The sequence below is a fragment of the Equus caballus genome, chromosome 25, assembly GCF_041296265.1.
Source record: "Equus caballus isolate H_3958 breed thoroughbred chromosome 25, TB-T2T, whole genome shotgun sequence".
Lineage (NCBI taxonomy): Eukaryota > Metazoa > Chordata > Mammalia > Perissodactyla > Equidae > Equus > Equus caballus.
Window position 1 is genome coordinate 45406516 of NC_091708.1, and position 25148 is coordinate 45431663.

General features: G+C 55.2%; 1 long non-coding RNA gene and 1 other non-coding gene across 2 annotated transcripts; both read right to left on the reverse strand.

The window, feature by feature from the left end:
* Positions 1-612: 612 nt before the first annotated feature.
* On the reverse strand, positions 613-757 carry MIR9042 (microRNA mir-9042). The gene has a single exon (NR_128057.1). It is a non-coding gene; the product is annotated as a microRNA mir-9042 (primary transcript).
* Positions 758-17744: 16987 nt separating this feature from the next.
* On the reverse strand, positions 17745-22319 carry LOC138920699 (uncharacterized). Its single transcript, XR_011432355.1, has 4 exons — positions 22205-22319; positions 21516-21652; positions 19282-21291; positions 17745-19051 (listed from the first exon to the last, which is right to left on the reverse strand). It is a non-coding gene; the product is annotated as an uncharacterized lncRNA (long non-coding RNA).
* Between the last annotated feature and the right edge of the window lie 2829 nt (positions 22320-25148).

The following is a 25148-nucleotide window of genomic DNA, read 5'->3' on the forward strand; positions in this document are numbered from 1 at the left end:
AAGTTTACTCATTACAGCCAAAAGTGGAAAGAAAAACGAAGTGCCCTTAACAGGAGGAGATGGGAAGTGTGTACCATGTGTGGCATCTGGAGGAAGTCTGGGGAGCACAGAGGTGGTCATGGAGGCCCCAAGGCCCAAGCTGGCTGCTTGAAAGTCCACGCCCACCTTTGACATTCAACCAGTAACGGGCAGTGGTGAAGGGTGGCCGGTCCAGCTCCCGGCTCTGACGGGCCGCCCCAGCAGCTGTCCTGGGGCTGGTGCTGACTCGGGGCTTCCAAGGCCACAACGGGCGGCTGGGGCAATCAGAGGACCCTGAGCTTCCGTTCCTCCAGATCTGTCCAGCTGATTCCGACCTGCCGGGCACATCGCAGGCACTCAACAAGTGTCTGCTGAGTAACGAGGAATGAATGTCTTGGGAGAGCTTTGCCCCACTCTTGTTCTGTGGCCTGGAACACCCCTCACCAGTTTAGTAAAGAGCCGGGTCCCGCCTTAATGCGCTGCGAGAGCTCGGCCCTTCTGGGTCCAGTTTTCCCATCTGTGAGACGGGCAGCCGAGCTGGGTGGCCTCTGAGTGTCCTCCCTTCCAGCTCTGCCATCCAGGATGCCACCCCGCCCCAGACCTCAGTGAGGGAGCTGGTTGCACAGACACATTGCACTCTGGACCCACGAGCACAAACAGGTCCCGTCCTACCTCGTCCTCTGGTGATGGAGCTCAGACGTGGACAATGGCCCACGCACCTCCACCTGAGCCGTTTACCTCGCTCGGATCAGGACTGATGTAACGTGCTCTCCAAGTAATCAGAAATGACTTCAGTTTTGAACAAACGGCTTCATCAAAGCCTTGTAACCTTATCTAATCTGGAATTAGATGGTTTGATGTTTGAGGTCTGGTGTGAGCACTTCACCAAAGATTGATTGTTTTCCTTTATGAGGCTGCAGTGACTAACTGTCGAGTGCTGTTTTATAGACGGTGCAGGAGGAAAACATTTACCAAGAAATAGCCCGATCCTGCTCCCTCCCGGATCTGGGCATTGATCACCTAAAATCCACACAACAGCGGGGAAGGAAGCGAATTCCGGGGCTCTCCCTGAAGCTGGAAATGGCATCCGTCGTGCGTGCCAGACTGGGACACAGTGTGCTGCTGCCCGTCACCTGCCCGCGGGTGCAGACGGCGCCTTCGACGTCCACAGGCAGGAGGGGGAATCACGCTCAGAACCTAGGGGAGCTCAGGAGACAGCTGCCCTCTCAGTCAGGCCCCTGACCAGGCAGTCCTCGGTCCCCACCAGGGAGAACATCTTAAGCAGGTGACTGCAGGCCTACACAGCCTGGGCTTGCTCCCGAGAACTGCAAACAGGCCCCACCCAAGGGTCCAAGAAGATGCTCCTTGCCCAGACTCCAGGCAGGCTGCTCGGAGCCCTCTTCTCATCTGGGCCCTGACCTGGGCTTCGGAGTCTGTCTCAGCCCGATGCCGCACTAAATAGAATGTGTCTGCTCTTCTCCTGTTGATCTTTTGTCAGTTTAGTTTAGGCCCAGCTACAGTCCTAAGAGGGCAGAGGAACCGCTCCCCTCCTTTACAACAACCAGATCACCCCGTCCCAGTGAGACCCATGGGCCCCGGGCCCAGACACAGGACCAGCGCCTGGAGTAGAGGTGGGCGGATCCGTGAGGGACTACGGAGGGGGTTCGGGCTGGGCCTCCAGTGGGGAGGGGACACAGGGAGGAGAATTCCCAGGCCAGAGTGAAGCTGGCCTTGAATCGGCCCCGCCCGCGGGTGTGGGCAGGCCTCCACCTGGGGCTCCCTCTCGGGGGAAGGTGGTGCTGCGTGAGGTCCAGCCCTGGGTGGACGCTCCCACCAACACCCTGTTTTTCTTCCTGCTCCTTCTGCTCTGTTTCCCAGGCATCTCTGGCCCTCCAGTGGGAGCCAGGTCAGGGGCCTGAGCAAGTTCCGGGCTTGCGTTTCTGAGGAGGAGAGAAATAGGAGTTGTGAAGGGCCTGCCTGCAACGCCCCAGCCTCCCCATCTTAAGCAGCAAGCCCGGGTCAGGAGGCAAGTCTGTCTCAAGGCGAGAGTCCTGAGCCAGCCTCCCTCCACCCTGGCCGGCAGCTAGAAACGGCAAAACAAGTCTAGGTCTAAATGTGCTGTCAGTCGCTCAGCGCCTTGGGGCGAGTTCTTCAGTTCTGAGGGCGTCCCACTCCCTTCACCACCGCCCGCCACCCACTCCCCACTCCCACCTGCCCTCAACCCCAGATCTGAGCCCTGGGGAGGCTGAGGCTCAGTCTTGGGGACCTGCCACAGAAGGGCAGCTACCACTGCCCTGGGGACCAGGTGTGTGGTCAGAGTTCCCACGCCCCGGGGGAGATGAGCAGGACTCAGAGGCCTGGCCAGTGGCCCTCTGGGAACTTTCTGAGGGTCAGAGACCCCCACCCCGGGTCTGGGGTGGAGGCAGCCCCTCTTCAGGCTCAGGTCCCTTCTTGGAGCCGTGACTACACGAGGAGGCTGTGTGGGGTCATGGGGGGGTTCCCACATTGTGAGTGTAGAGATCTGAGTTCTAGTTTTCTCAGGGAAAATGTGGAATGATTCTAGTCTCCCAGAAGGGGAGGAGGACGAGGGAAGCATCCGGAACATGATGGGTGTTGCTTCTCTGTTTGCTAAGTGAAAGGGCAAAATGAGAATTCACCGTATGATGGATGGTACGTAAACCGTGGAGGGCTGCTCACAGCCTGGAAGAAGAATTCCGGCTTTGCAGCCTCTACAGGGGAGCCGACTCCACCCGGGGGCTCCGGGTAGGCTGTCCACTCTCGGCCAGACCTCGCAGGTCAGCAGCACGAAGCCACCATGCGTAAAAATAGCTGGTCCCACTCTGCGGAGGCATGAAGACAGACACAGACATTCTCATTTCTGGTGATTATCGGAGTGTCAATCCTGTCCCGTCCCATCCTCTCCCTGTCAGACCCGGTTCTTCTGAAATCTTGACAAGCCTCCGGGTCATTCCACTGGCCGCCGAGAGCAGAGAAGCGCCCAGCACCGCGGAGCCTGCAGGTTTTCTCCGGTACCAAGTAATCACCTCCTTGTTGCTTTCGTGCCTGCCGGGCAAGCTCTGTCAGCGGGAACTTCACATCCGAGGCCACAGATGAGTGAACGTCTCAAAGACAGAGGGCACGTGGCCCCCGGCAAGGCAGCTGGGCTCCCCGCGGGCCCGTCCTGGACGGCGCCTGGGGTTCTCCAGGGGCCATTCCTTTTCAGGTCTGTTGGGAGCCGGCAAGGGGTGGGGGGCCTCTCTGGAGGCAACTTAGCAACAGGAGCAAAACAGTAAAATTGGAGGATCCTTTGCCGGGGCAATCCCACTTCTGGAACGTAGGTCCGAAGGACTAATTCAACAAGGGCTGGAGGACATCGATCTCAGCAGTCTCTGAAGGTGAAAACCCAAAAACTCCTCTGTGTAGGGAGCTGACTGCGTTAATGAGGCCACCCAAGGGAGCCCTGGGCGCCAGCACGGGTGGCACAGTGTCAGTGGTCCTGGTTGTGGAAGGATGTCCGGCACCGAGCGTTCACAGAACAAGCAACTGGCTGTAACTCCCAGACGGTCACCCTCGATGAAAGAACGCAGATGCCGACGTGAATGCCAGGAAGGCGATCAGCGAAACACGGGACAATGACATTCTAAGTGATTTTTTTCTTTTAGATAATATTTTACTTTCTAATTCTTCAACAGCAAGCCTGTAATACTTAAGGAGAAAAAGTTAAAATACTCCTAGACACAGGCACTCTCAGATGCTCACACGCCACTCACACCCCAGGAAGTTCTCCTGGGCAGAAGCCAGGGGCTCCGGTGGAGGGTGGGCTTTCCCTCTTAAGAGCACACTGAAGTTTGGCTACAAAGCCTGGTCCCAATGCCGCCCGGCCGGACTCCAGGCTGGCGCCTTCCTGGCCCCTTCCCACGAGACGCCCGAGCCGTGGGCTTGCTGGCCCCTGGGCTCAAGGTCAGTCTGTCCTGGGGGCTGGGGGAGGAGGGTCAGGCAGGTTCCAAGCCAGGTCCCTGGGGAATGGCCTGTCCTCCTGAAGCTTCTGCAGCTCTGAACTGGGGACATTGGCAATTCTCCTCCCCCAGGGCTGTTTCAAAGATGAAGCAAGGTGCGGATGAGAAAGGATATTATAAAGGTAAAGAACCGCGTAAATGAACGTGATTATAGTCGCCGCCCTCTCCCTACAGAGCACAGAGAGACAAAGGGGGCGCCGGCCGGGGTGCTTGGCTACAACCTCCCTTCTGCAGCTGCAGTCCCGGCCCCATTCCCGCCCCTGCGCTGGCCGTACACACTCAGAAGCTCAGGGGCACTCTGCATTGTAGCCTAAAAAAGCTGAGAATAGGAGGTGATTATTCCTGCCCCCCCTCACATGCACACACAAAAATGCTGTGGTTTATAGAAGTCAGTTGCTAGTAACTCTCTGACTCTGTATTGTTAAATCCCTGGGCCCGCCGCTAACCCATGTGAGTTTGGGTGGGTGACGCAGGATGTGATAAGGGGTTCACTGCTCGTGCTTCCCTGTGCAGTCTCTGCCCCACCACACCCGTGCCTGCTTCTCTCAATATTTCCCTGCATCTATTGTGTTTTCCTGCACGTGTAAACCCCCGGACATGTGTGCAAACAAATACACACCCCCAAACCCCATGAAGACAACAGAGTTGTCTCCTGTACATTTTTGTGTGTGATTGGTACAGTCTGATATTCGAATGGATAGAGGGATGGATGCATGGACGGTGGGTAGATGGATGGGTAGATGGATGGGTAGATGGATGGATGGATGGATGGATGGACGGTAGATAGATGGATGCATGGATGGTGGATAGATGAATGGGTAGAGGGATGTATGGATGGACGGCAGGTGGGTGGATGGATGAGTGGATAGGTGGATGGGTGGATGGGTGGATGGATGGTGGATGGATGGATAGATGGAGAGACGGGTGGATGGATGGTGGATGGATGGATGAATGGATGGGTAATGGATAGATGGGGATGCAGGGACTGGATGTATTCTGTCCTAAGCCTTTGCAAAGAGCAGGCTGTCTGCTCACAATGGCATTCCTCACCATGAGAACTAAGCCACAGTGAGAGCACTACAAACCCCTCCTGGCACCACCTCATGAGGCATCTTCTGACTTTGCCCTTGTGCACGAGAGTAGCAACAGATTTCGCCCTCTGACATCTCTGTCGTCTCTCTCTGAGTCAGAGAAGCCCCGGGGACTTGAGAAGACTCCCTTGCTGTTGTGTAGCCATCGAAACAGATGGTCTGGCCAGGCCAGGTGGAAAGGCCTCCGGGAGAGCTCGCAGCTCTGCGCCAACAGACTGTGGCGGCCAGGCCTTCGGGAATGAACCCTGTGCCATGCCAGTGGGCCAGGGGCCTCTCCAGGGTGCTTCTTGGGAGAATGGCCCACTGGCCCCTGAGCCCCCTGCTCCCTGCAGGCACGGCTGCTCTGCCAGGAGCGGGGGAGGGGAACCACCTGGTGTTCCCCAAGCTTTGGTGGGGGGGCGGGAATGCCTGCACCCAAGGACCAGGCTTGAGCTCAAGCCCTATCTCTCCTACTTTACCATGTTCACATGCAAATTTTATCCCATCTTGGGACAACTATTTCCACTAGAAACTTCTCTGAATGCCAGGAGACTGTCAGTAGGAAAGCATGATCCAATATGCTAATATTTGCTTTCTATGCAGGGGGTTTTGTTGTGGCTGTTTTTCAAGCCTCTTTTTTTTGGAGAAGCAGAGAGCTGTCTCCACGGTCTGCTCCTCCCGGGCCCTCCTTGAGGGGCGCTGATCAAAGAGAGGCAGGAGAGGAAGCGGAAGGAGGTGAGCAGGCGTTCGTGGACTCAGACGCTGCTCTCCTGACCCAGCCGCACGGGGGTCCCATTCGGAGTGATTTCCTTCCCAACCTCCCTCCCAGGGTCTTTCAGAAAGCTCGGAAAATCAACGCACCTTGGAATTTCTTTTAAACAGCTGGGACTCTGGCCTGTGGCCAAGAAGGGCGCGTCTTCCGTGCCCCACACCTCTTCCTCGGCCCTCCCTGCCCAGGCAGAGGGGCCAGCAAACTGATTTGCAGGGAACACTGTGTGACAGGGACCACGGCCCCTTGGGGCACAGGCGGCTGGGCAGGGGGCCTTTATCTGAGGGAGAGGTGCTAGGGGATCCATGGCCCCCTCACAGCCCTTCTGCCCCTGCGGCCACCGGGCAGTCACCCAGACAGACAGACCGACACACCAGCTGACCCTGCATCTAGGTGCACCCCGTGGTACCCGCCGTGGTGCTGCCACCTCTGTCGTCATCTGTTCTTCCTTGCTTCCTTTCTTTCTTTGTTTTTGGAACTTTTTATTTTATTTATTTGGAATTTTTACTTGATCTGATTCCAAACTTAGAGAAAAGTTGCAAAAATAATGCACTGAGCTCCGTCTACACTCCGCCGCATTGTTTCAGCATTTGACCTCTTTCTCTATCTCCCTGTCACGGTCCCTCACGTGTGCATATGGATGATTTTCTTCAGGACCATTTGAAAGTAAATTGTAGGCACGATGCTTCTTTACCCTTAAACACTTCAGTGCACATTTCTTAGAACAAAGACACGTTCTCGCATAACCACCAATACAATTACGGAAATCCAGAAAACCTATATTCCCGTGTTATCATCAAATTACACGCAGCCTGCATTCACACGTCACCGTCATCTCCATCCCGTCCTTAAAAGCTTTAGTTTTCTCTCAGTCCCAGGTCCACTCAGGATCCAGTGTCACACTTGGGATCACAGCTCCTCAGCCCCTTTGACGGGGAGCAGCCCCTCGCCCCGTCTTTGTCTTCCTTGATGTGTAGGTTTCTGACGAGCACGGTGCCATTACTTTGTCAAATGTCCCTCTCAGGTTTGTCCCATGTTCCATCACACTACACGCAGGCTGTGCGTTTGTGGCAGGAAGTCAGTGGGGACGAGGCGTCTTGTCCGTGCACCCCGTGGGCTGCTGGTCCCCGTGTGCTGCTGCCAGGCCTCTCGGGGACAACACAGGGGATGTTCACAGAGGCACGTCCACCCCTGAAGTCCAGCTCAAGGCCGCAGCTCAATGGAACCTGACTGCTTTCCATGTGTGTAACCCTCATCTCCAACGTCACCCTTGACCTCAGAGGTTACGCCTTTGCTCCATCCAAGAAGACACAGGAAGTAGCTTCGAAATCCCAACCCCATCCCACCCAGAGAAACAAACCTGATAGCTGCTGCTAACAGAGTTCTTTTTGCTTTTAGACTGAGGACGTGGGGTCAAAAGACTGTTCAAGATCACTTGACTCAGCTCTTTATCCCCTGCAGTGTGGTCATGTTATTCACTGAAATAAGTTAGAAAATGAAGCAACACACACGCAGGCACACACATCTTGCACTTCGGGACGCTTTCGCCCCCTGTCATTCACAGAGCGCTTCCTGGTTCTGCTCTAAGCCGCGTGGTGTGCCGTGCGCACGAGCCGTGGCACCTTCCACACTGCCCCTGGGTGTGAGCACGTAGGTTGCTTCCAATATATTGCAAATGCCAACCGTGCTGCAGTGAATGCCCTTGTGCACACATGGCTTTGGATTTTTGGAGGAGTAGCCGCAGGTAATTTCCCAGACGTGGGACTCTGAGTCAGGCATAAACGCATGCTCAGCCGTGGGAGATATGGCCAATTCCGCTCCATAAGGATCGCACCAATTTGCCTTCTCTCCAGCCACGTGTTGCGGGCTCTGTGAGATTTGCCCATTGGATAGGTGACAATCGCACAGGTGAGTTCTAACTCATACTTTACGTAAGTCTTTTGGACTTTGTTCCGTTTTCATTTCATCCTTTCTAGGGAGGCAGTGTGGCCTTGCATAAGGAATTTTACATATTCCACGGCAACCTTTGTGCATCCCTGAGCGCTTTGCAAACATCTTCTCACTTGCTCCTCCCAGTCACCCCAAGGGGGAGCGTTGCTCCATTTTACAGATGAGAATACTGAGGCTCAGAGCTGAGAGGCTTGCCCTGGGTGCCCAGCGACTGGGAGACAAGATTCTGACTCTGACGCAGGGCTCCGTGCCCCTACAAATGCTCTCCTGGTGAGTGTATGCAGACCCTTCCCCCCCAGCGAGACACAGGGCCGAGAGCCGCCCCTGCCCAGGTGAGCCCAGCCCAGCTTTGCCTAAACACAGCTGAGTCCCAAGTGGATCAGAGAAGCTGCCTCCTCCACGGGCCCCAGCCCCCTGCTCTCCTTAAGAAGCCTCTAGAAATAATGCTTTTGGTTATGAAATATTTCAAGTACTCGAAAATTAACACGAAAAACACCCATGTACCCACCACCCAGATTTAACAGATGCTCACATTTTGCCATATGTTCCAGAACTGTCTCTCTTTTGACAGGAATAAAGCATCAGAGACAGCTTCCCTCGCCACCCTCCTCTTTCCGTCTCCTCCCTCGCTCTCCGAAGGAACAGCCCTCCTGGAACTGATGTTTCTCCGGCCACGAGTGGCTTCGTATTTCTGCCCCACGCGTGTGTGTCCTTAAACAACACCCAGCGCTGCCCTGGGGGCTTCAACGCTGGCACAAGTGGCGTCACGGTCTGTGGGCCTTCACGGCGTGCTCTGCTCATTCAGGGCGGCCTGTCCACGTGGGTGCAGGTGGCGGTAGCCCGTCGTTTCTCCACTGCCTGCGATCCCACTGCATGCACAGACCTCTGCTTATCCGTCCTCCTCCTCCTGGAGCTCTCAGGTCGTGCTCGACGTTTCACAGTTGCCGACCGCGCAGCCCTGCTTGAACCTCCTGCAACGCCCCCACTGGGCATCGTGCGAGAGCATCGGTGGCGAAGGGACCGGGTCAGGGAAAGTGGGCACCATCAGCCTTACTGGTTTTGCTGAATTGCTCTCCGAAGGGGTTGCACCCAGTGGCGCGCATGGACTCCATGCCTCACCATCAAATGGCTTCGTCTTTGCCGACTAGCAGACATCCTTGCTGCTGTAACTCACGTTGAACTCACATTTGCACAAGGCTGGTGCCATGCTGGGTCTCCAAGTACCTCTCTCGCTTCCTCTTCTGTGTGATTCCCGGCTCTGTGTGCATCAGTCGGTCCCAGCGGGAAGCAGACACGTGGTCAACCTGGGTAACTGATGATTTACGGCACTGTGGGCGGGGCGTGGGGAGACCACAAGGCTGTAACTGCTCCAGAACCAGGAGGGGCAGGGCAGGGCTGTGGGGGTGTTCCCCTGAACCCAGACAGGAGGGGTCTTGGAAGGAGCAGCATTCTCGATTGCCCGAGGGGCCTCGCCACCGAAGCCAGAGGGCACCGAGAGCCGAGGGGAGTGTTTGCCACAGATCAGCACCCCGGGCGCGGGAGGGAGGAACAGAAGGGAGAGGGGACAGGAGGGAAAGTGGACCGCCAACACCCGCCCTTGGTCTGTTTCGGGCAGAGCAGTCAGCTGAGGCTCTGCAGCCAGAGAGAGTAGGGTCAAGGCTGCCCGCACCAATTACGTGCAGGCCGTGGCCTTGGGCTTAATCTTTCCGAGCCTCAGTTTCCCCATCTCTGAGTTGGGGAAAGCAGCAGGACCTCCGGCCGGAAGAGGGTGAGAGTCATCAGAGCCGAGGTGCGTAAAGCCCCCCAGGACGCTCTCAGAAAGATGGCGGCTGTCGGGCCGAGTCTCCTTCCCAGGACAGGGGATCAGGACTCCCAGCCGGGGCCTGGGAGAGCACCGGGAAGACAGAGGCCGTGGACAGTGAGGCCGGTAGCCAGAGAGGAGGCTGCTCGGGCACAGACCGTTTCCTGAGGATGATTTCGGTGCAGATGACTCACAGAGGCGTTGATCTGCACCCACAAGATTGTGGGGAGGCCTGAGGGGGAAGAGGAAATTCCTCTCCCATAGAAGCTTCCAGAATAGTGAGAGTTAGGAAAAAGGTGTTTTCTTCCTCACTTTCCTCTTCTGAGAGCCCTGGATTCAAGAAAAGATTTTTCAGAAGCCTTTTGCCCTGATCTCATTGTCTCTTGGAAACCCCAGGCTCTCAGAAGACAAATCTGACCCCCCACCATCGTTGTCCTCTCTCCTCCTGAAAAGAAGGTGGCCCCAGGTGGACACGGGAGCGGTCAGAGGGAGGGGGAGGCCAGCAGGTGGTGGGCCTGTGTCCAGATCTAAAGGAACAACACTGAAGGAGCCAGCACGTCAACAGCAAGAACGTATGTTGCCAAAGGGGTCTTACCAAAAGCCAACAGGACCCACAATCCGGAAGCAGAGAACACATGGCGGAGAGTTCCCGTGCCCTAAAGCCCCCAAAGATTCGGACGCACAGTGTGGACCTGACTCAGCTCATCCTTGAGAAGTTAGGCGTGTTGAAACTTCTAAGCTGACCAAACACCAAAAGAATAGAAATATAGATCACAACATCCAAAGTAATGGGGGCGGGGGGAGAATGAGGGGAAAAAGGCCAAAAGAAATAAGAAGGAGAGGGAGGGAGGAGAGAAAAGACAGACAGGTAAAAAGCAGTAAAGGAGATTAGTTAAATAAATCCGGTATGTCACTAAGCAGCACATGCATAGTTGGATGCAACAGTGTTGCCCTAGATAGAAAATGGCTCTATGCTGTTTGGAAAAGAGAATATCTAAAACATAGACTCGGGGAACATGGGAGGCTGGAACAGAGGATACTGGACAATTGTAGCCAAAAGACAGTTGAGGTGGCTTCATGAGTACCAGATACAATAGACCTTCCAGGCACAAGCGTCACTGGAGACAGGAAGGGACCATGCACACAGCAGAGTTCACTTCACCAAGAAGCCGCAACGATTCTCAGCTTAGGTGATGGTGCGTCCACGAGGTGAAGACCGACAGCACTCCAAGGAGGGACGCATCCGCCCGCGCGGTGGAGATGCTAACGCACCTCTCATAACTGACACATCAAAAACCCAGGAGCCACACCGGAGGGTTGAATAATCTAATTAAAACACGCACCACCTAATGGACAGTTCAAACGGGCACCCCCCCAACTTCAGAGCGCACATTCTTTTCCAGCACAAAAGGAAATGTTTTTAAAAATTGATGACATGCTGGGATGAAAACACGGCTCAGCAAATACAAAAGCTTTAGGAACATCCAGACCACATTCTCTGAACACAAAGCAATTAAGTTGGCAATCAGCGACAAGGGGAACACTAGAAAAACTCTATGTTGGGAAATCAAGAAAAATAATTCTAAGTAACTCATGCTTCAAAGAAGGCACCAAAATAGAAATTAGAATATATTTAGTACTAAAGGAAACAAAAATACTGCATGTCAAAACTTGAGAAATACAGCTCAAACAATATTTACAAGGAAATTTATAGTGTTAAATGATTATTTTCGAAAAGCTGAAAATGTGTGAGCTAAGCATCCATCTCAAAAATTAGCAAAGGAACAACAGACTGAAACAAAGAAAGGAGCACAAATTGCATAATGAATAAAGTAGAAAAACACACACCAGAGAGCATCGGATAAACCAAAACCGGTTCACAGGGGAAATGGATGAAAGAGACCAATCTTTGGAAATGTTGATCATGAATAAAACAAAATATGGAAGAATAAAAAGTATTAGGAATTAAAACATAATTACGTATGTAACCATGGCTAAAGAGTTAAGAGAATATTCTATCGATAAACAGAAGCTTTATGCCAATGTATTTGAAAGTTTAGATGAAATTGACAAATTCTAAGATTTAAAACATGCCTTCCAAAACTGACTGCATATAAAGAGAAAACCTAAATAGTCTTATAACCATTAAGGGAACTGAATCCGTAATTTAGCATCTCCCCACAGAGAAAACACCAGGCGTAGAAAATTTCACCCAGAGCTGTGACAAGCTTCCATACCAAGGGTCTGGTACAGAATCAAATACTACAAGTCAATCCGAGAGACAGACCCAGACAGCAAAAGCAGCAGAAAGAGACCAGAGCAGGCGAGCCTGGTCGGCGTCCCTCACCCTGTTCACCGCTCTCCCCACGGAGACGATGCAAGAGGATGGGGCTGGCATTCATTCAGGCCAGCTGCAAAGACGGGCTGTCACCCACTGCCACACAGACCCTGCCCTGTCCTGTCCCGCCCACCCAGGCCCAGCTCATGGGCTGCGTTGGCCTCATGTCACTCACAGGTGAGGAGACCTGCGGCCCAAGAGCCCCACAGCCAGGCCTGGGCAAAGGGCGGCAGTCCCTGGGAGTCAGGGGACCCAGTTTCGATATTGCCCCCTGCTCTGCTTTGTGGTGGCGCATGCAGGGACCCCGCATCCCTGGGCTCAGGCCTCCCCTGTGACATGATGGTGCCAACCTGGCCCCCATCCACCCTGCCCTTCCGTATATGTCAGATGCCTGCTGCCCACGTGAGGAACACCTGGACCCTGCGTGTGAACAGGGTGCACCTCCAAGGGCAAGGACACAGAAAGCCCGTGCCCACCGCAGCCCTACGCGGGATGCCTCTAGCCAAGGGTGGCTACACCCCATAGTGCTCAATCCTCCGCCTCCCCACTCCTCTCGCTTTGCCCCAGCTGAGTGGGGCTCTTCTCTCCACTGATTTCAGACAAGAAGGCAGGTCCCCAGACTGCACCATGGAGCTCTCCTGGCCCTGGGCAGAGCCACCTGCTTTCACACGACAAGGCCAGGCCACCAAGAGCAGGGGTGATTGGCGGATCCACTCCTACTTCCTCCTTCCCAAGGCCCGGCGGCTGGAGCCCAAGGCCCGGCGGCTGGAGCCCCCACCACACGTACCTTCTCCTTGCTGACTGGTTACACAGCTCCATCCTCCCGGGGCCCCTGGGGGTGGACGAAGGCATGGCCCAGCCAGGCAGCTCCCAAAGGGCTGCTTCTCCCTGTGCTGTGCACCTCGAGTGGGGAAAGGAGCCGTGGGCTCCCACTTCCGTCTGAGGCCATTTTGAGGCTGGGAACGCCTGAAGTAGCACCAGGAGGTGAGGGGGGAGGTTCGGCTAGGATTCATCCCTCTGGCCGTACAAGGGCCAGCAAGAGCCAACTGGGTGGGCCTTGGAGCCCTTGGAGAAGGATGGTGGAGCCCGTGGGCTGGATGTCTGAGGTAGGAAAGCTGGGATTTAGGGCCAGGTGGCATCTTTGGCAGCACAGTCCATGGCCCCCCTCGCAGTTCCCCTGGGCTCTGAGTGTGGCAAGGACAGGCCCCAACCTCCTCCTGTCTGGAAAGGAAGACCCTGCCTCCTGGCACAGTGGTTTGGGGATCAGAGATGCAGCTGACAGCATGAGGGTGCTTGGCAGCCTGTGGCCAGCACTAATGCCAACGTCCAGGAGCCAGGACTCCCCAGTTGGCCCTCACCTACATGGGAACATGGGCATGATTGGGGTGCACGGCTGAAGGAGGGGAATGTGCCATTCTTCACCACAGACAGGTGCACAGGGACACCACTCGGGCCAGAGCTCCCGGGCCAACCCCACTCACAGGCACAGGAGGGCACAGGGGGTCCACAGGGCTGGGCAGGGAGGTGTCAGCATCGGTCAGACACCCCTGCACCTCTCCCACCCGTTTGTAAGGGGGCCACTCTGGCCTGAGGCTCCTGCTTTCCGGCTTCAGTTTCATGTCACGTGTTGCAAAGACTAAGGATACAGGGTGTAGGCGGTTGGCGTGGGAGCGGGTCCAGCGTCACCAGGCCTTTGGTGGTGGTGGCAGGAGCAACAGAGATCAGAGGGGCTCTTACAGCTTCTTCCCACTCAGGCTTCGGAGCACCTGCTCTGTGTCCAAACCAAAAAGTTCACGGTAAAGGGGCAGGGAGGAAGGAAGGGTCCTGAGAGAGGACAAGAACGAAGGTGCCAATGCTGGCCTTGCTACGGGAGCACTTCTGATCCAGCTAGGCAGCACCCATGAGGCAGGGTTCACCTGAGTGACTGCCACCGGCTGTACGGTGGTGAGTGCGGCATGCAGGCCCACTCAGTCCTCACAGCGACCCCGGGAGGAGAGTCTCAGCACATCCCACAGGGGAGGAGCCGGAGGCTCACGAGGCAGACAGGCCCGGCAGGGCCTTATGAGCCATGGAGGGAGAGGCCCTGCTCCCAGCCGATGCTCCCAGCCACACGCAGGTGAGACGCCACATCCGAAGGGATTGATGGATGTGGATCCCTGTGGATGGCCTCTCTCCAGTGCGGGATTGGCAAGAGGCCCTTGTGGTCCCCATTTTCCCGGCCCAGTTGTCTGAACAGTAAACTCAGACATGACCAATGTCAAAGACCCCATTCTGCTTCTCAATGAGGCCCCGCGGCTTGTGTGGAGGCCACACAGAGCCCTGGGGAGCAGGAAGGCCCCATCACCTGCCTGGTCTCCTGGGGATACCCAGAGGATCCTGCCGCAGGAGATGATCACCACTCTGAACCCCGCAAAGATCAGAGCCCTCAGTCCCGCAGGTCAGCAAAAGGCAGCGGGATGCAGGGGGCTTCACAGGGCCAGACAGTTTGGGAGCACAGAGCGCACCGGAGGAGGCCCCTGTCCAGGCGCGGCCTGGGAACCGGTTCGATCACACGCAGCCGGCTAGCAGGGGGCCTGCCCAGCCCCTCTGGCTGGTCTGAAGAAACACTCAGTGGGGGGAGGTTTCTCCAGACTCTCCACCCTCCACCTCCCAGGGCCTGAAAGGAAGGTGCCGGGGCTCCGAGGAGCTTGAGACCCATTTCAGCCAGGTCGGGGAGACTCCCCTGGGGAGACATGCAGATATTCAGACACTGCCCGAGTCACCCCACCTGGCAGGGCGGCGACATGCCCCTGCTCTGTCTGGTTCCAAAACCCTCATTCTTAACGGTTAAACCCATTGGCTTTAGGAGTTAATGTAAATTTTTCTTTCAAATCTCGCATGGCAAATAAACTCCCCCAAACCCTCCATAATCAGCCAAAAGACAAGATAGGGGAATCTGTTAGTAGCTACGGGTTAATCTCCTTAAAACAAGAAAGGATCTCCCACGGTGAGAAGAAGACCAATAACCTGACATAAACTGGGCAAAACGAGGTGACAGTTAGAAAAAGGCAGAAAATGGTCCTCATCAGAGACGAGCCTGAGAAGCATCCACCTCGGTCACACAGAGGTTCCACTTCTTGCCCCCAGGTTGGCTTGCCGAGCCCCACAGAGGAGGCCGCAGGAGGAGGCCAACCCGGGCGAGGGATGTGGGTCTCACAAAGCGGCATTCCCGTTGATCCTCGGGGCCCTCACGGCACCGTCAGGAGCTGCCCTGGAGCTGCTCCACCACAAGCATGAAAGAGCCGGGTAGTATCATCCCGCTTAATACAACCCAACTGGAAGGGGCTGAGAAGACCCCTCCGTCCCCACCCTGGGGGAAGATGGAGCAAATCGCCCAGGTACACCCTGAGCGAGGGAGGAAGGGCAACACGACGTGATGCTCTCAGTGCAAGAAGGAGGAAGCCAAATGATGCGGCTATAGGCTTGTTCGTGCAAAAGAACATCTGGATGGATAGACCGGAGACGAATAGCAATGGTTCCCTAGGTGGGGGGAGGTGGGAAGAGGAGAGGAGTGGCGGAGGGAAGATTCTCCAAATACATTTTTGCTAAATAGTTTTGACGTATCTCTGCTTCTATATCTTCCTGAAACAAAATTAAGACAAACAGAAAAAAAGATCACCCCACAGACCACTTGCTAATGGCAAAAGGAAGTCACACCTCTTTAAGGTTGGCACCTGGACCAAGTGACCACTCTTAGCATCAGTGCTTCGAGCCCCTGATGCTTTTGGCCCTGCTGGGAGCCAGCCCCACCCACAGTCCTCTTGCCAGAAATGTGCAGCCTGAATCTGATGGAGCCTTTAAGCTAACTTCCTGTTTCAGCAAGTACAGGGGTTGGAGGAACAAGCTGGCCCAACCTCAGGGAACAGCTGGAAGGTGGGACATGCTGTAAGGCCACCAGCTTGAGCTCTTTGGGAAAAAAAAATGTCATACATTAAGATTTAATTTTGCATCTTTGACTGCACTCCTTCTAATCTCTAAGGCTTGTCAACTTAAAAAGCAAATTTGCCTGTTATTTTATCTCAAAATGAGTTTATTCGGGAATAGCCGAAAGAATTGCAATTTGGGATATGCATGCCAAGGGAAACCACAGGCAAATCTAGAGAACACAGGAGGGAGCTGCTTTTATAGAGAAAAGGGGGAGAGGGCAGGGCTGCTCTAAAGGGAAGTCCGTTGGGGGAGAGGAACAGATCAGGGCGGGGATGGCTCCTCATTGGCTGAGCTGTGGCGTTTCTGATTGGCTGGGCTGTTGCTGGGTGGGGAGAGAAGTCTTCCTTAGTAGTAAGCAGTTTTAATTCTTGTTGAAGATGCGAGTCTGTCTCTTCCTGTTGGGTGTAGTTGATGATGTGTGATGGGGTGAGAGCTGTCCCTGCAGGCCCTCCGGATCCAATTTAGTTAAGGATCTTTTATTAATTTACGCAGGCTTAAGTCCTAGTGTCATTTCGTGTACTGAATTAGTAAATAACAGTTTTAGGCTTTTAGAAAATAAAAATTATATTTATAAATTTTAAAAAGTGAGTGTCACAATAAAGTGGGTGAACCTTCTAGCTTAAAAGTCACTAAAGAGATATAAATAAATTGTGTGAAACTTAATTGAATTCTAGTTCAAAACATACTTATGAAAGACTTTTGGGGGCATTTTGGGCATTTTCATACGGATTGGCTTTTCCATAGAGCTGGGAATTATTACTGACTTTTCGGTTGATACCATATGGTGGTTGTGTAAGAGAACGTTCTCTTAGGAGGTGCAACCTTCAAACATCAAGAGGTCTGCATCTTAGTTTCCAATGGTTCCATGAAACCAGAGGGAGACGGAGAGAGAGAGAGGCAGGGAGAGAGAGAGATGGAGACGGAGAGACAGACAGACAGACAAAGAGATGGAGACAGAGAGAGAGGCAAGTTTGTAAATACTTTGCAGAAACCACACTGGGGTGGGGGGGTGATGGGGAATCATGTGCATAGGCCAGGGGATCGGGCCCCCAGCTGGAGCCCTGGCTCCTCCAGGTGAGTCAGGGAGGCCTCCAGTGGCGTGGGGGGGGAGGGGGGGGTCCCCTGTGGGAGAGGAATGACACTCATGGAAGGAAGGCCAACAGCTCGGGAAGTGTGGGGAGGACAGGTATCAGCCCCAGAGCAGCGACCGGTCCTGCATGGAGCGTGCATTCCTGCAAGCAGGTGGGCGCCACTCTGCCGAGAGCGAGGCTGAAACCATCGTGGACGGCCACTAAGGAGGTGACTCTTGGGCTCGCATGGGGGAAACCTGCTGCCCAAGGTCAGGAGCCCTGCCTGATCCCCCAAAGCCTAATGGTTATGATTGTGGTCACATTAATTAATTACTCACTCTGCGTGATGGAATTGTACCCCGTCAACACAGCTAGCTCAGCTCTGTCTCGCAGAAGTCCCTTTCCGGCATGGTCTGAGTCAGCGTGGGCCACAGTGAGACTAGCTGTGCCTGATCGACCTGGAAACCTGTGCCCCCACACCCCTCGTCTCTGGTGCCCCAGGCACCAGCCCCTCCTCTTCCTTTCCCCCAGCCCTGGGCCAGGAAGACACTGGCCTCTCCTGCAGGACCCCCGAGGTGCCGTCAGCGACCTGGAGACAGTGCCAGGCCCCTGGGGACTCCAGCCCACCCCACTGCACGTCCACCTCCCTGGCTGACCGCAGGCCCTGGACACACAGCACCCGGACTAGGGGGAGCAGAGTGAGGCATGCACCTTGGGCGCAAAACTTAAGGAGGCAACACCAAATACAGGAATCAAGATAGATATTTTAATGCAATACATTTTAAGTCAAAAACTAATGCAAAAAAAATCCATGATGAAGAAATACCAAAATCTTTAAAGAAAGAAAGAATCGGTGACATCAGGATTACGGCTGTGCTGAGACATGTCAACCCTGAGGACAAAGGAAATAAAACATCATCGGTAATGGTGATCCAGCCCCGGGGCCCACGGAGGCCGCCCAGAGCCGGGCTCACAGGCCCCGAGGGCGCCAGGGCCCATCCCAGTCAAGGAGCCCGCGTCTCGCTCCTGGGGCCTCCGACCTCTCGTTGCACCAGCTGCTGCATGACATGCACGGCAGGGATGTCTCCTAAAGCCCTAAATGCTCATTGGGCAGCTTTTGCCCTCCTCCCCGGCCGCGGTGCCCACCCAGCCGCCCTCCTGCACCCTGCGGCAGTGAGGCGGTCCCGCACCTGATGCAGGGGGGGCATGCGGCCGGCGTGCTGGGGGTAGCTTGATGGCCTGATTTAATTTATTAATCAGCTGGAAGCTGTGCAAAGGGCGGGTCGTGGAAGCTGCACGTGCAATGTGTGGTCTGTCAGCTGAGCTGCTATTATAAATTTGCTCAGCTGTGACAGACACAGGGTTGTTCTGGCTGCGAGAAAAAATAAACGCCTGACCCGTCATTTTCTTGCCGACGGAGCTAAATGCTCTCGGGGGCCCGCCCGAGGCAAGAGGCGGAGGGCCGCCGCCTCCTCCTAGCGGATCAGTGGGTCCAGAGGTCCAGCCTGAATTTGAATCCAGCTCCGTTGCTCACCAGCCACGCGACTTTGGGCCACTGTTCAGGACTGTGGCTTTCTCATCTCAGGATGTGGAAATAACCGGCCCACTGGTGGGTGCTGGGGATTAAATGAGGAAGGGCTTCGAGGGGAGACGGGGTCATTGTGGCCAAAGCGTGTGGACGCAGCTGGCAGAAGCCTGGATGGCCAGGCAAGTGGGCACCGTCCAGAAGGAGGCGAGCCCCGGGAGCCGTTTGAAAGGTGGCTGGGTCTCAGGGCCAGGAGGTGAGCGGGGCACCTGGAAAGCGAGAGGCACATAATCCAGTGGGAGGTGGCGAAGGGCGAGGCCACGCGGGTGGAGAGGGGCTTCTCAGGGTTGGACAGACGTGAGCCATTGGGTCAGCTGGAAGTCAGGAAATGTTCCAGGAGGACCCGGAGCTGGAGGGGGCAGAGCCGGCTGCTCAACACCCTCTCTTCCTACGTGTGATTTGAAAAGGTAATTAGGCCTGTTCGGATCAGGAACTTGTACCTCCATTATATAAAGAACTTGTACAACTCTGCAATAAAAAGAGAAGTAACACGATTTTAAAATGGGCAAAGGACTTAAGAGGCATCTCTTCAAAGAGGCACTCAAACGGCCAATAAACACGTGAAAAGATGCTCAACATCATTAGTCATCAGGGAAACACGGATCCAAACCACAGAGACGCCACCAGGACGATGATAATCAGGGCGCCAGGTCACAACAAGTGCAGGCGAGGATGTGGGGGGATTGGAACTCTCGTACCTTGCTGGCGGGAGTGTAAAATGGTGCAGCCACTTTGGGAAACAGTCTGGCTGTTCTTCAAAAGGTGAAACATCCAGTTACCACCTGAGCCAGCGATTCCACTCCTGGGTATTCACCCAAGAGAGGTGAAAACGCACATCCTCACAGAAACGTGTACGTGAATGTCCAGAGCAGCGGTAGTCGTAGTAACCAAAAGGCGGCATCAAGTCGAATGTCCATCAATGGACGAATGGGTAACGAAACGTGGTCCATCCACATAGTGGAATAGTATTCAGCCTTAAAAAGGAACCAAGCACAGACACACGCTGGGACGTGGACGGACTTTGAAAACATGATGCTGAGGGAAGAAAGCCAGATCCAAAAGACCACATGGTGTATGATTCCCTTTATACGAAATGTCCAGAACAGTAAATCAACAGAGACAGAATGGGGATCAGTGGCTGCTTAGGCCTGGCGGGGGATGAGGGGTGACAGCTAAGGGGTCGGTGGTTTCTCTCTGTACTGTACTGGAACCTTGTTAACATGCAAACTGGGCCTCAGTCCATCCAGGGAGAGCCTTCCTTCCAACACAGGAGGGAACAGACCATGGGCGACAGCTCTGACTGCCCGTGGTTACTTGCTCCCACCCCCTGTCTTGGAGGGGGCGTCAGGTGGATCTGTTCAACCCCATTTTGCACTGGAGGAAGCGAGGCCCCAGGCCCTGGGGTGCGGCAGGCAGGAGCAGCCGGGCCCCAGCAGCCTGCTCTTGGCCCCGACCTGGGATGCCTCTGGCCGACCTGCCTGCCTGAGGGACCTGTCAGAGCCAGGTCATGGGCCCCAGGACGCTCTCAGCCATGTCCAGCTTATCCCGCTTGAACAAGGTTTATTTACGTTTGTTTTCTCTTTCCAGTGGTTCCCGTCAGCGCTGGCAATAGATGGGTATGTGTTGATGGATTTTTCAATCTGTGCCCATAAAAAGATTGTATTTTGACTAGTTTAATGCTTTGTTGTAGCATGTGCAATCCTGGTGTGACAATTACTGAGTAAATATCTACAGCCCCGCAGGACTGAGAAGGGCCGTGTCCGTGAGGCCCCGGGCAGCCGGACCTGGCCCCCAGGAGCCGGCAGCTACAGGAGTTAAGATTTGGGAACTGCGGGCCATGGGCAAGAGTGGCCGTTCCAGGTTAGTAGAGCTCGCACTGGCCCTGCATCAGGGGACCCTGTCCCCATCCCCAGGGCCAATGCCCGCCGCCCTGCTTCTGGCTGAAGAGGGCGGAGGTGGCAGAGAACCACCAGTGGGACACCCGGTGCTGTCAGTGTGTCCTCAGCTCAGCTGGTGGAGTCTGCGATCCTCACCAGCCGTGAGGGAGGCCCCGTTCCTCAAAGTGGGGACACCTGGCCAGCTGTGCCCTGACAGCAAATCCCCACCCAGGCCCTTGGGACCAAACACTTCCCCCAGGCCTGGCTGAAACATGAGCGGCTGAAAGAGAGACCGTGCACACACATACACACACGCACATGCACATACATGTGTACACAGATACCTACACACATGCACACACAGGCATGTGCACACAGACACATACATGCAGGCACACACACATGCACATACACATGTACACAGATACCTACACACAGGCGTGTGCACACAGACACATGCATGCAGGCACACACGTGCACACATGCACATACACATGTACACAGATTCCTACACACAGGCACACACAGACATGTGTGCACACAGACACGTGCATGCAGGCACACACATGTGCACACATGCACCTACACATGTACACAGATACCTACAGACATGTGTGCACACTGACACATACATGCAGGTGTACATGTGCACACACACGCACACATGTACACACACGCACACACCAATTGGCCCTCCTCAGGTCTGAGTTCCTGGATGCCAGTTTATCCATGGGGCACAGGCCCTGGCTGGGGAGTCAAGGATTTGGGGCCACACCTAGGACACCTTTGGCCTCAGAGGGCTGCACAGTGACTGCTCCTGCGTGGCAGGCCCTGAAGGACCAGATGGGAAGGGCTCATTTTAATGGGGAGGCCAGGCCCAGGGGAGCCTCCTTGATGGACCTGAGCCCCAAGAGGACAGAGCAGGGGACAGGCTGGGGGCGGGGGCAACACCTGTGGTGCCAGAATGTGGCCCAGGTAGACCCAACGGGACACGGGCTGGGCAGAAGCTGAGGGTCAAGTCCAGCCCGTATAGCCTGGGCACCTCAATAACTCACCCCCTCCTCCAAGACTCATTTCCTCCACAAAAACGGAAGCTGTTGACGCCGATGACACTCAGCTCTCCAGTGCTGCCTCTCTGCCTGGCCGGGGCTGAACACTGCACACAGTGTGCTCTTTAATCTTCACGACAACCCTAGGAGGCAGGGCAGCATGATTACCACCCTCATTTTTGCGGAGGAGAAAACGGAGGCACAGAGAGGTTAGGAACTTTTCCAAGATCACACAGCCGTTAAGTGCTGGGCCAGGGTTCAAAGCCAGGCCATCAGATCCGGTAATTTGTAAAATTGTAAAATTACTGCATCCAGTCAATTTGTCAGAAATGACAGAAGGCCTTTGCAAACCCTACACTGCCCTCAAGAGGCAAAGGCTCCTATCTTCCTGGGCTCTGAGCCCCTGGAGTCACCGAGGCACGGATTCCTCAGAGCCTCCCCCGGGGCATCTTCCCACCTAAACGCCAGCCAGAAGCACAAATCGCTGGCCGTTTGTCTTCAGCTCATGAAAAGGCCCAGAGCAAAGATGATTGAGGACACAGACTGTGGGTCCAGCCCCGCTGGGAACTCTCCCGGCCAGGTCTACACCATCCACGCGAAAGGACCAAGCACCTCCACCCCAGCGCCCCCGCCCCCCGGCTCCAGCGGCCCCCCACTCCCCGCCAGCCCTCCCCACCGACCGCCCGCAAGCCTACCCATGGGTTTCCGGCGCACTGCTGTGAATAATTTATCATTTGTTCTTGAGCAAAGAGAGGATATATAAATATCCGTACATACGGGCATGGCGAGCACGCACACGTGTGTGTGTATGTGTGTATGTCTTTAAACCTCGTAAACTCTTCCTCTGATCTAATCCGGAATAAATTATCTGTAATGAAAGCGGTCGGTTTGCTTGCAGACAACACTTTAAATTCTACCACCTCCACTAATAGCAAGGCTGTTGGCGTGCAGGCTTCATCCATTATTATTGTGAGCAGGTTGCTCATGTTTTTAATGCAAAAGAGAAAAAAAAACGTCCATTTCTAGAAAACACAGTGTGTAAGCAAGGATCTGGGCCTCCTGGGGGGAAGACATTTAGCCCCCGCGGCTGTGTTCTGGGAATTCTCTGCGCTGCAGCGCTGCAGGCAGGAGCCGCCCCCCAGAGCCCCTGCAGAAGTGCAGGGGAGGGGCACGCATTGAAGCCCCCTCTCCCGGGACTCGCTGGTCCTCTGCAGATCCTTCTTCTAGTGGCTGATCCTTGCTCCTGACCCTGAACCCTCATGCTGATACCCAGGGTCTCACCAGGAACCCCAACTCTCACATCACAGATCAGAACTCCCCTGTCCAGTTTCCAGCTCCCGTGGAGCCCTGCACCTGGCCAGAGGCCGTCAGCAGGGGGAGGGGTTCCATTTGTGCCACTTCACCAGAAGCATCAGGAGACCCAGTACCTCTTCCCAACAGAGGGTCCCTGGACCAACACCATCATATTAGTCAGGACGGGACAGGCTCTGCTGATGTAACAGGCAGCCAAGAAGTCTCGTGGCTTACCTCCTGAGCCAACTTTCTGCTTTCCCTTTTGCTGTGGCCAGCAGCTGTCAGGGCAGTTCCGCCCAAGCTGAGACTCAGAAACCCCGTCTGGGCCCTTCTGTGGCCCCGTACCCAAGCACATGCCTTCAGGGTCACTATGGCAGGGGAGGGACGGCAAGGGAACTCATCCTGGAAGTGACATGCATCACTTCTGCCCTCAGCCCCAGCCAGAGCCAGCCAGCGGCCTGCCCTAAGTGTAAGGGGATCTGAGAAATGCCTGGGAAAGGAGGACACGCCTCAGAACCTCTGGTCCAGCGGCACGGCCATCCAGGGCGGAGCTCCCACCTGGGAGACAGAGGATCCTCAGGATTCATCGAGAACTGCTGGAGATGAGCGAGGACCCGAGTGCCAGCACGCACCGCCCGTGAGCCTCCTGCCCTCTGAGGCCTCTCTCCTGCCCAGCCTGGCCCCGCCTCCATGCAGGCTCCAGGCTGTCTCCAGCGAGAAGTTTCTGCCAGGAGCCCCAGCATGTTCCCGGCATAGGGCCCTTCCACAGGGCCCCACTGTCGTCGAGACAGAGGCCCTGGTTCCTCAGCGCACAGGCAGTGACCTCGAGGACCCCCAGATTGCTCCAGCCACATGAGTGAGCCCTAGAATCATGCACCGAGTCGGGGTGCTTTACAGCACAGAGTGTCAGCCGGCTAGCTGCTCGGTGAAGGCTAACTGAGATCGTGGCTACAGTCCAAAAAGCGTGAAAGCCAGCACTTAGAAGACCTCCTGGCCATCCCCAATTGCATCTTCCCCTCCCCCCATTTCCAGCTCTCTGCGACACCTCGCTCCCCAGGGTCAGGCACCCCTCCCTGCAGCTCTCGCAGGCAATTGTCAACCCCTGCCTGCTGGCCTGCCTCCCCCTCGGGCAGAGAAAGAGCTCCCAAGAGAAGGCTGAGTCATGGCTCCCACAGCTGGAAGGGGCACAGAGGCTGCGCACTAAGGATGTATGGAACATGCGCATGCCGAGCACAGAGCAGATCTGGGAGTCGCTCGCAGCACACCCACAGCGGGAGGAGGAACTGTCTCTGTCCGGGGCACACGTCCAGCAGGGCTGGCCCTTCGGAGGACTCCCTCCTCGGCTTGTAGATGGCCACCCCTCCCTGTGTCCTCACAGCTTTCCTCTGGGTGTGTCTGTGTCCTCATCTCCTCTTGTTGTAGGACACCAGTCGGATCAGATCAGAACCCACCCTAATGACCTCATTTTAACTCAATCACCTCTCTAAAGGGCCCATCTTCAAATACAAACACATTCTGGGGTCCTGGGGGTTAGGACCTCCACGTATGAGTTTTCGAGGGGACATAATTCAGCCCATGACAGCACTCGATAAACGTCTGTTGAATAGACGATGACAATGACTATAAACAGTCTCCTTGGTGGACACAGTGCATAGCCGACCCAGGGCTACGTATTTGACTAAGGGCCTAGTACTGGACTAAGCAAATACCTCACCTAATTGTCTCACCAAGTCTTAAAAAGGAGTCACTAGCCCCCTTTCCAGGTGAAGAAACCAGAGTTGAAAGAGGATCAAGAACTTACCAAGGTCACGAACCAGGAGCCAGAGCCAAGACAAACCCAGGCCTGTCCGACTCCAGCCCCAGGCTCTTAGGGACCATGCTGGAAAGCCCAACACGCTGGAGCAGCTCCACAAACAATAACCCAAGCTACCCTACCCACCACCACGGCCTAGCACCGTTCCGAGTCCGTTGTCTCCCTCACATCATCTAACGTAGTCTTCACAACAATTGTGTGAGATGGGCGTCTTGATTCTTTTTTCACAAAGGAGAAAATTAAAGCCAGAAAGATGAAGTAATTTGACCAACTGCTTAAAAGATGGATGGATGATTGGATGATTGGATGATTGGATGGATAGATGGATGGATGGGTGGATGGGTAGATGATTGGATGATTGGACGGATGGATAGATGGATGGATGGATAGATGGAGCCCCCTCCAGGGGCTCGCATTTAATTAAAAGTGGGGCCTCGGCACCTCCTCACGGGAGCCTCTCCCGGCCTCCGCGCTCTGGGAAGTCAGGAAACGCTGGGTTCAAGGCTCCGAGCAGCCCTAACACAGCTGGAAAT